Source organism: Bos indicus x Bos taurus, chromosome 15 (genome assembly GCF_003369695.1).
Source record: "Bos indicus x Bos taurus breed Angus x Brahman F1 hybrid chromosome 15, Bos_hybrid_MaternalHap_v2.0, whole genome shotgun sequence".
NCBI classification, from domain to species: Eukaryota; Metazoa; Chordata; class Mammalia; order Artiodactyla; family Bovidae; genus Bos; species Bos indicus x Bos taurus.
The window spans coordinates 9,908,328-9,918,183 of record NC_040090.1 but is presented as its reverse complement, the minus strand read 5'-3'; the positions used below and the strand labels follow the sequence as shown (position 1 = coordinate 9,918,183).

Genomic DNA, 9,856 nt, shown 5'->3' with positions numbered 1-9,856 from the left:
GACATACACACACACACACACACACACACACACAGACATTTATAAAACAGTTCAGGATGGGGAAGAAGCTCTCAACTTGAGTTGGGGTGGAAGTGGGGGTTTAAAGAGGCTTCTCTGGTGGCTCAGATGGTAAAGAATCTGCGTGCAATGCAGGAGACCCAGGTCTGATCCCTGGGTTGGAGCAAACCACTGGAGAAGGAAATGGCAACCCACTCCAGTATTCTTGTCTGGAAAATTCCCTGGACAAAGGAGCCTTGGCAGGCTATAGTCCATGGGGGTTTAAATACTGACTCTGAGTCCCCTAGGTTGTATTTGGCTTCAAAAAATGTAGCACAGAGTGGTGATGGCTCAAACTACAAAGACAATAGTTACTGTTTGTAGAAAAGACATCTGAAGGAGGGTTGAATGGCTCAGTGATGCCATCAAAGACCCAGATTCAAAGAGTATCTCAAGGATAGGAAATACAACCAGACATGGCTTAATGAAAGGCAGATCTGAGCATCAGAAAGCCACCTGGAGCTAAGCCACTTTCTCCATTTCCAGAGGGGGAAAAAGCCAGGTGTTAAGGACTGGGCAGTAAAGATGAATAAGGCTTAGGGGGAAAATAAGAGATCCAGATTCTGACAATGTTCTTTGCCATTTTTGACAACGTTCCCCGCCCCCCCCCCGCCCCCCATGGTTACAAGATGGCTGCCACAGTACCAGCATCACATCAGCCTTCCAGCAGGAAGGATGGTCCTAGCAAACAAAGAACCTTCACCTAGAACTCTCTTTTATCCCATTGTAGCATCATCTCAAAGTTCAGGAATCTCATCTAAATTATATCCAAGTTCAATGAGGCTTATTAGGTACAGTCCCTGAGGTACAGCTCCCCAACCTATAGTTCCTCTTGATCTGAAGACATGTCGACCATGGGGACAAATTATTTGTCCATCACACATCCAACATACAATGGTAGAATAAGCATAGGATAATTGATATAGACCTTTTTGTTCAAATATAAGAAAAATGGAAGGCACACCAAGGCATCAGTCTGTAGCTCTTCTGAAATATGGCTTCTCCTAACAGAGTCTTTAAGTTTTTACTAAGACTGTCCTTAAGATCCTTTCAACTTCTGTCTACTACCTAGCCCTGAAACTACTCCAAAATGTTTAGGTCTTTGTTATGGTAGTACCTACTTCCAGTTCCAATCTTTATTGCTGTTGCAATAGCTATTCCCAAGGTTGGTGGTTGGTGTAAAACAACATAATTATTTAGTATCTCTCATGAGGTCTCTGGTCAGTGTTCGCGAGCACCTTGGCTGGGTGGTATTGACTTGGAGTCAATTATGAGGCTGAAGTCTGACGTTAGTTGGGGGCTGTAATCACATGAGGTCTTAACTAGGGCTGGAGGGTCCAAGCTGACACACTCACACAGCTGGTAAATTGGTACTGCCATTGGCTGGAAGCCTCAGCTCCTCTCCCTGTGGTCTCTTCTAGAGGGCAGCTTGAGTGTCCTCATGACATGGTGGCTGGCTTTCCCCAGGGCAAGTGACCAGCCTGTATGTGAGAAGATTACACAAGGGTGTGAATCCCAGCAGAAAAGGATTATAAGGAGCCATCTTGGAGCCTGGCTACCACACAATACCTGCTTTAAAAAAAAAAAAATTCTTGCTGTATTTACAGAGTAACTCACTGAAGCATGTTTCGCTTCAATAAAGGACTGGGAACTGTTAGCAGTAGAGTTAAATAAATTGTGGTGCATTCATAAGAATGGAGTAATATGCAACAGCAAAAAAATAACAAGGTTATGAACTGATATGGAAAAGTCCTTAAGATATATTTTTATGTAAAAGAAGCAAGGTGAAGAACAGCACATCTGTTAGGGAATCTAGAAGTCTGCGTATGCATGGAGTGCCTTTGGAATGCTATTCTCTGAGGCTGTATAAGGCTGCTCAGTTAGCCCTCTTGCAAAGATGGGAAGTGGAGGCACCAGTTGGTGAACTGGCTGTCTAAGCACAGTTCAGATAACTGAAAACCAGCACAAACTTGGCTCAGTAGCCTGGAGAAAATGTTTCCACATTCTTGGTGAAGCAAGAGGACAAAGGCCAAGTTGCAGGTACTATAGGGGAGCCCTGGTTTCTCTGGGTGGGCTCTGCCGTATGTTTCTCCTCAGTTGGGAAGAGAGGACAAGGGACTCGGACGTAGGGGTATGGGGTCTTTCTGTGTATTTCATATTATGCAGATGATATGCAAATTACACAGAGGGTGCTGCCTGCGCTTCTCTTTCTTCTTTGCAGAACCCGAAGCTTTGGTGCTATCGGCCAGGATGGAGCAACAGGAACTGGATTTAACTTCCTGCCTGAAACAGCCAAAAAAAGTCAGACAAAATATTTATGAAAAAGCAGTTTTCAAGTCGCTAGATATCAGGCAGTGAAGGACAGTGATTCTTGACATAGGAAGTAAGTCATGTGAGCCTTGCATCGCTCTGGATCATTGTTTTGAAAGACTTCCAAGACTGCGGGTCAGGAAGCGTCAGGAACTTAGATGGATCCTGGCACACTCCCTGAATTGAGAAGCAGGAGCTGACAGCCTGGGCAGACCAAAGCGTCTCGAGTTGGCAGGGCAGTGTGTGCGAGAGGAGAGAGCTACAAAAGAATGAATTCCAGATGTCTGCAGAGGGTCTTGCTCCAGGATCCAACAGAGCCCTGATCAGTGAATGTGTGTGAGGCTGGGGAGAGAAACACCCAGAAAGGATTAGCGGAAACCCTACCTGGTGCTCACACAGAGGTGAGAATAACACCCGTTCTATCAGCCAGACTGGAAAACCTCCTAATTCTCAGGGCATTGGAAAGAGTACTCCAAAGGGCTTGCCTCAGTAGCGGGGACAATTAACCTGACCCTAAACATGGGGCTTCCCGGGTGGCCTGGGGTGAAGCACTCACCTGCCCGTGCGGGAGCCCCGGGCTCAATCCTGGGGTCGGGAAGATCCCCTGGAGAAGCAAAGGGCAACCCACTCCAGTATTCTTGCCTGGGAAACCCCGTGGACAGAGGAGCCTGGTGGGCCCCAGACCACGGGGTAGCAAAAGAGTTGGACTCGACTCAGCGACTAAACAACAACAGCTCTGGTCTTGTGCAACAAATCCTAAAGCAAGACTCAAAAGGATCCTTTAGAGCAAATATCAATAATCTCTATTTTATTGAATGCTTTTATAAATAATGGAGGTGAGTATTAAATGCCTTTTTGGCATCAATGGAGATGACCATGATTTTTTTTCCCCGTCCTAGATCAATTAATAAAATAAATTACATGAATAGATTTGCTTTAAGGATACTCAACCATCCTTAAAGTCCAAGGGAATATTTTTATGTCAGCATGATGTATTGCTCTTTAACATGCAGCTGGATTCTGTTAGGTATTTTCTTTAGGTATTTTAGGTTGTTTTTTACAAATGACATCAGGCTGTGAATTTTCCTTTTTTGGTGCTACCTGAAATTGATAACTCTTGACATAGCTCTCCATTTCCTTATTAGAAATGATCTGTTTAAGTGTTTTTATTTCTTTTGGACAGCTTTTGCCTATTGTTTTTACTGAGGAAATTATCCATTTCATCTGTTATCAAGTTCACGCACATAAGGTAAACAAATCAATTTCATGTGAACCTCTTAATCTCTTCCATTTCTGCGGGATCCCCCAGTCATTTCTTATTGTGCGTATTTGCATTCACCTGCCTTTTGCTATTGAATTTTTTTTCAAAGAACTAGCTTTTGTGTTTGTATATTGGTTATGTAATGTTTTCTATTTTATAACTTTTATTAATGCCTGCTTTTATCTCTAATAGTTCTTCCTTTCCTTGGTTCAATTTATTGTCTTTTTTTTCAACTTATTGCCTAATTTTTTGAATTGGAAGCTAACTTTACTTCTCTTCTTCTCTCCACCCTTTAAAAAAATTTATGTAGATCTTTAAGCCATAAATTTTCCTCCAACTACTCCTGTAACTGTATTTCATTTTTACTCTTTTATGGGAATACTGTAGTTTTAGTTTGTATTTCCTTTTTTGATCTAAGTCGTTTAACTATCAGTTTAATATTAGGCTTCCCTGGTGGCTCAGATGGTAAAGAATCTACCTGCAATGCAGGAGATGGGGATTCAATCCCTGGGTTGGGAAGATCCCTTGGAGAAGGGAATGGCTACCCACTCCAGTGTTCTTGCCTGGAGAATTCCATGGACAGAGGAGCCTGGAGGGCTACTGTCCATGAGGTTACAAAGAATTGGACACGACCAAGTGACTAACACTTTAAAATTTTTCCATGCAGAAGAATATTTATTTTTTCAGATATAGTTATTAATTTCTTCTTCTTTAATTTCATTGTGGCCAGGCAATGCTTTCCATAGTACTCCTCTTTCTGGAAAGTTTGAGATTATTTGTGAAAAAAGACCTTGTGAAAGTTCCGTGGTCACATGAAAATACAATGTGTTTACAATTTTCATGTCAGATTTGCCCAATAAATTATAATGTTAGTATGTTACTATGTGTCTGTGATATGGACAAATAGGATATTCACTGTAATCTCTTCTACTATTCTACCTGGGCATAGGATTAGACTACATTTACCAGATTTTATAGATAGGTGTGCCCATGAGACTAAGTTCCATCCAATAGAATGTAGGTAGAAACTTTTGTGCCATTTCTACATTTAGGTCTAATGACTGTATATATTAAAAGACGCTTGCTCCTTGGAAGAAAAGCTATGACAAAGATAGACAGCATATTAAAAAGTAGAGACATTACTTTGCCAACAAATTCCATCTAGTCAAAGCTATGGTTTTTCCAGTGGTCATATATGGATGTGAAAGTTGGGGTCTAAAGAAAGCTGAGCACTGAAGAATTGATGCTTTTGAACTGTGGTGTTGGAGAAGACTCTTGAGAGCCCCTTGGACTGCAAGGAGATCCAACCAGTCCATCCTAAAGATCAGTCCTGGGTGTTCTGTGGAAGGACTGATGCTGAAGCTGAAACTCCAATACTTTGGCCATCTGATGAGAAGAACTGACTCATTTGAAAAGACCCTGATGCTGGGAAAGATTGAGGGCAGGAGAAGAAGGGGACAACAGAGGATGAGATGGTTGGATGGCATCACCGACTCAATGGACATGAGTTTGAGTAAGCTCCAGAAGTTGGTGATGGACAGAGAAGCCTGGTGTGCTGCAGTCCATGGGGTTGCAGAGTCGAACACGACTGAGCGGCTGAACTGACTGGCTGACACCTCTCCCACATTTTCTGTTTTCTACTTGTCAGCTGAAATCTGTATATGGTGGTGGCTCAGCTTCCACCATGCTGATGAAGACACAGCTCCAGAGGTGGCGGACTAGACGTTTGGAAGGAACCTCAGCCTGGAATGCTTACCTTTTTCTACTACACGAGAAAGAAACTTGGTTCTTTAAGTCGTCATTTCTTTTCTCTATGTCTCTGTGTCTCTCTATCTCTCTCTCTCACACACACACATACCCACAGAGGCAGCAATCCTTACCCTGTGCATGCCGGCATGCTAAGTCACTTCAGTCATGTCCGACTCTGTGCAACCCTATGGACTGTAGCCCGCCAGGCTCCTCTGTCCATGGGACTCTCCAAGCAAGAATACTGGAGTGGGTTGCCATGCTGTCCTCCAGGGGATCTTCCTGACCCAGGGGTTGAACCACGTTCCTTACATCTCCTGCATTGGCGGGCAGGTTCTTTACCAGGAGCACCGCCTGGGAAGCCCCAGTCCTCACCCTAACGAATAATCAAAACTGGCACCATGGGTAGGACACTGCCGTAACCGAAACCCCAGTGGGCAGGTGGCAGGAACACAGATGTTGTGGGTTTGTATGCTGGAAAGCTGGGGGCTCCTGGCCAAATCATTGGTGAATTTGTTTCCTGCAGGTCTGAGAGGCAGGTTCTGTGCCTGCCACGGCTGTAACTTAAGGAGAAGTTGGAGAGAGCTGGACTGTTAGCGAATATTGGTCATTCCCTGTTACTTTTAGCAAGATATTCGAAGAAAAGAGATGACATCCACACATATTGGGCAGATTTCAAGCCAAGATGAAAGGGAGAAACATGTAAAAGTGTAGGGGCTTCACAGGGTTGAAAAAGCCATCTGTTTCTGTCACCCAAACCACAGGAGATCTGACAGTCATGGCTCAGAGCCTTTCTCAGACTGTCTGTCAAGCAAAACATTCATTCAAGGCGTCCAGCCCCAAGGCAGGGATCAGACCAAGGCTTCTCAGCAAACCTCTTATTTCGGAAGGACTCCAAATAGCTGCCTTTATGTGAGGAAAGAGGTGTGGCTGGAGCCCAGAAGCAAAAAGATGAAGCCGACTTGAGAATTCTGTGAGAAAATAGCTTCAAGTGTGGTTACTGGCTTAGGAGATGACTGGAAACAAACAGATTTTTTTTTTTAACCCTTGCCTGAGATCGACATGCACACACTGCTATATTTATTTATTTACTTCTTTTGGACTGTTTTGGGTCTCGGTTGCCGTGAGCAAGCTTTCTCTAGTTGCAGTGAGCAGGGGCTGCTCTGCATTGCGGGGCACAGGCTTCTCATTGCGGTGGCATCTCATTGCGGTGGCTTCTCTTGTTGCAGAGCACAGGCTCTAGGCACATGGGCTCCGGGAGCTGCAGCACAGGGACTCACTGGTTGTGGCTCACCGGCTCTAGATCGTGAGCTCAGTAGCTGTGGCCCACAGGCTTAGCTGCTCTGTGGCATGTGGCATCTTCCCGAACCACAGATCGATCCTGGGTCCCCTGCATTGGCTGGTGGATTCTTACCCTCTACACCACCAGGGAAGTCCTGGAAACAGACTTTGACTTCTCATACATCTTCCAGGAAACTGTTTTTTTTTTTTTTTTTCCCTCATAGTTGTTTAGGCCCTAAGCCAGCTCTCAAGGAAGACATGTTTTCTGACACCCACTTCCGATGGGGGCAGAAGAGAAAGAAGACTGTCTCAGAGCAGACAGAGCACCCACTGCTGGGTCGGGGCCCTGATAGTCCCTGCCCTGGGACTACTGTGTACTGTCCATGCTCTGTCCTCTGGATGGAGGTCTTTATTGTGGTCTTCCTTTCTCTGTTTTATTCCTGCCTATTGGTCAGGAGGGTGGGACAAACAAATTGTCTTTGGCTTCCAGGCCATCGGACTACAAGGAACCATATCTGGGCCAGGTGGAGAGGTCTGTGTATCACTGAGGGATCGCCAGTATTGTAACTGGACAGACTTTGGCGTATGGCCCGTGGAGGATGGTTGAGGGTGTCCTCCTCATGGGGTAGTGGGCACCCAGAGGGATGGGCTTTGGCACAGATTGCTAGTGATCCCCTGAGATCTGTCCACTTTCCTAGGCATGAAGCCGGGCCACTACCAGCTCACCCCACTCTCTTTAGGTTTATCCAGTGACAAGTTTCCTCCAATAAAATATGAATGTAAGTAGTATTTCCCACTTACAGACCCAGGTCTGAGATTATGAGCATGTCAGCTCCACAATTTCTCCTTGCTCCCTCCAGAAGCAACCTAGATACGGTGGTAACTTGAGTTCTACAAAGCTGATGTTGCTTTGTGGTCTTAGGGAAACGTGGAAGGAATGTGGGTCCATGAACTATTGAGTGAGTGGAGCTGTCTAGCATCCTGGACTGTTACAGGTGAGAAAAATAAAATTATTTCTTCTGTAAGTCTTTTGTGTTGAGCAGAGCTGCCTTACTGAATACATGATCTTTGCTTTTCTGCCCCTGAGACCACCATGAGAGAGATGAATTTCCATGTCTGACTTCTCACGTGCTCTGATTTTCCTTGTATGACTGTAACTAGTCCTGGTGAATGGAGCTGCTGGATTATCTGCTGCACAGATATTTATAATAGTTATATCTGCATTTGAGTGGCACCCTGATACATAGCTTAACTCCTTTTCATTGTTTTTAATGCTTTGGCCTGAATTGTCCTTTGTTTGATAATGAGATAATGACTTCTGTTAGCCATCATTATTATTACATATTTGACTAGAATGCCTTTGTTTGTCTTTTAGCTTCAACCTCTTTCTATCGGTATATCTCTTGCATCTGCTGAAGAAAGTGTTAGTCTCTCAGTCTGACTAACAGTCAAAAGTCTGACTCAGACTCAGTCAGAAGTCTGACTCTTCATGACCCCATGGACTGTAGTCCGCCAGACTCCTCTGTCTATGGAATTCTCCAGGCAAGAATACTGGGGTAGGTTGCCATTCCTTTCTCCAGGGGATCTTCCCGACCCCGGGATCGAACCTGGATCTCCTGCACTGCAGGCCGATCCTTCACCATCTGAGCCCCCAGGGAAGCCCCATACGCCCTTGCGTACAGTGAAGGGTTGATTTTAATTTTACTTTGAGATTTAATCTGAATACATATATATTTTTTAATTAGTTTAAATACAGACGTATAACTAGAGATTGAATCAGTAATCAAAAATCTTCCAACAAAGAACATTTTTAGGCCAGATGACTTCACGGTTGAATTCTTTCAAATATTTAAAAAGGAATTAATACCAATACTTCTCCAAACCTTCAAAAATTAGAAAAGGAGGGAACACTATCTAACTCATTCAATAAGGCCAGTATTATCCTGATACCAAAGCCAGACAAAACGCCACAAGTAAAGGAAACTACATACCAATATCTCTTAAGAATATCGATGCAAAAATTCTCAACAAAATGCTAGCAAACTGAATCCAACAGCCCATTAAAAGGATTATACACCATGATTGAAGGCAGGAGAAGAAGGGGACGACAGAGGATGAGATGGTTGGATGGTATCACTGACTCAATGGGCATGAGTTTGAACAAGCTCTGGGAGATGCCGAAGGACAGGGAATCCTGACGTGCTGCAGTCCATGGGGTTGCAAAGAGTTGGACACGACTGAGCAACTGAGCAACAACACCACCGTGACCAAATGGGATTTATCCCAGGAATGCAAAGCTAGTTCCACAAATCCAATAGCTTTTTATAATAAAAACGCTCAGTAACTAAAATAAAAGGGAATTTCTTCAGCATGGGAAAGGACATTTATGAAAAGCCCATGGCTCACATCATTCCCAACAGTGAAAGACCAAAAGTTTCCCTAACTAGGTTCAGAAACAAAACAAGGATGCCTACTTTTATCCTTGCTGTTCGGTATTGCACTGGGAGTTCCAGTCAGAGCAGTTAAGATTCTTATTTAGGAAGCCTTCTTTTTTTTTTCTAGTGTTTACCTTCATAATCATAGTGTTATATATAGAACACTTAGTTCTATATAGACAGTATCTATCACTATCCCAGAATGAACAATGAAAAATTGGTACATTTCCCACCTCCCCATTTCTCTCTCAACACAATGCAAAATGATCTCTATATATGTTTATATTTGTGTTATTGAAGCTGAAGCTCCAATACTTTGGCCACCTGATATGAAGAACTGATTCATTGGAAAATACCCTGATGCTGGCAAAGACTGAAGGCAGGATAGGAGAAGGTGATGACAGAGGATGAGATGGTTGGATGCCATCACTGAGTTGATGGACATGAGTTTAAGCAAGCTCTGGGAGTTGGTGATGGACAGGGAAGCTTGACATGCTACAGTCCATGGGGTTGCAAAAAGTTGGACATGACTGAGCAACTGAACTGAATTTGTATTATTAAATGTTATAATAAATGTGTTAAATATATTATTCGATTTCTCAGTGTGTGATGATCTTTAAGTCCCAGCTCCTACAGATAGACAGGACCATCAGAGAACATAGCTTCTCTTTCTCCTCCACCCCATTTTTTATTAGATGTGTCATTTCTATGTTGTCATGGCATACGTGAATTTACACTCAGATGTCCGCATTTCTTGTCGCTGCTC

At 43.7% G+C, this 9,856-nt stretch overlaps 1 long non-coding RNA gene across 2 annotated transcripts; it reads left to right on the top strand.

Annotated features, from left to right (window-relative positions):
* The first annotated feature begins 1,250 nt into the window (after positions 1-1,250).
* Positions 1,251-9,430, top strand: LOC113905387. Of its 2 annotated transcripts, none has more exons than XR_003514656.1 (4): positions 1,251-2,768; positions 3,551-3,616; positions 7,578-7,650; positions 9,391-9,430. It is a non-coding gene; the product is annotated as an uncharacterized LOC113905387 (long non-coding RNA). The 2 variants fall into 2 exon arrangements; XR_003514655.1 differs by lacking the exon at positions 9,391-9,430 and adding an exon at positions 8,031-8,205 and having other exon boundaries at positions 1,252-2,768.
* Positions 9,431-9,856: the final 426 nt, after the last annotated feature.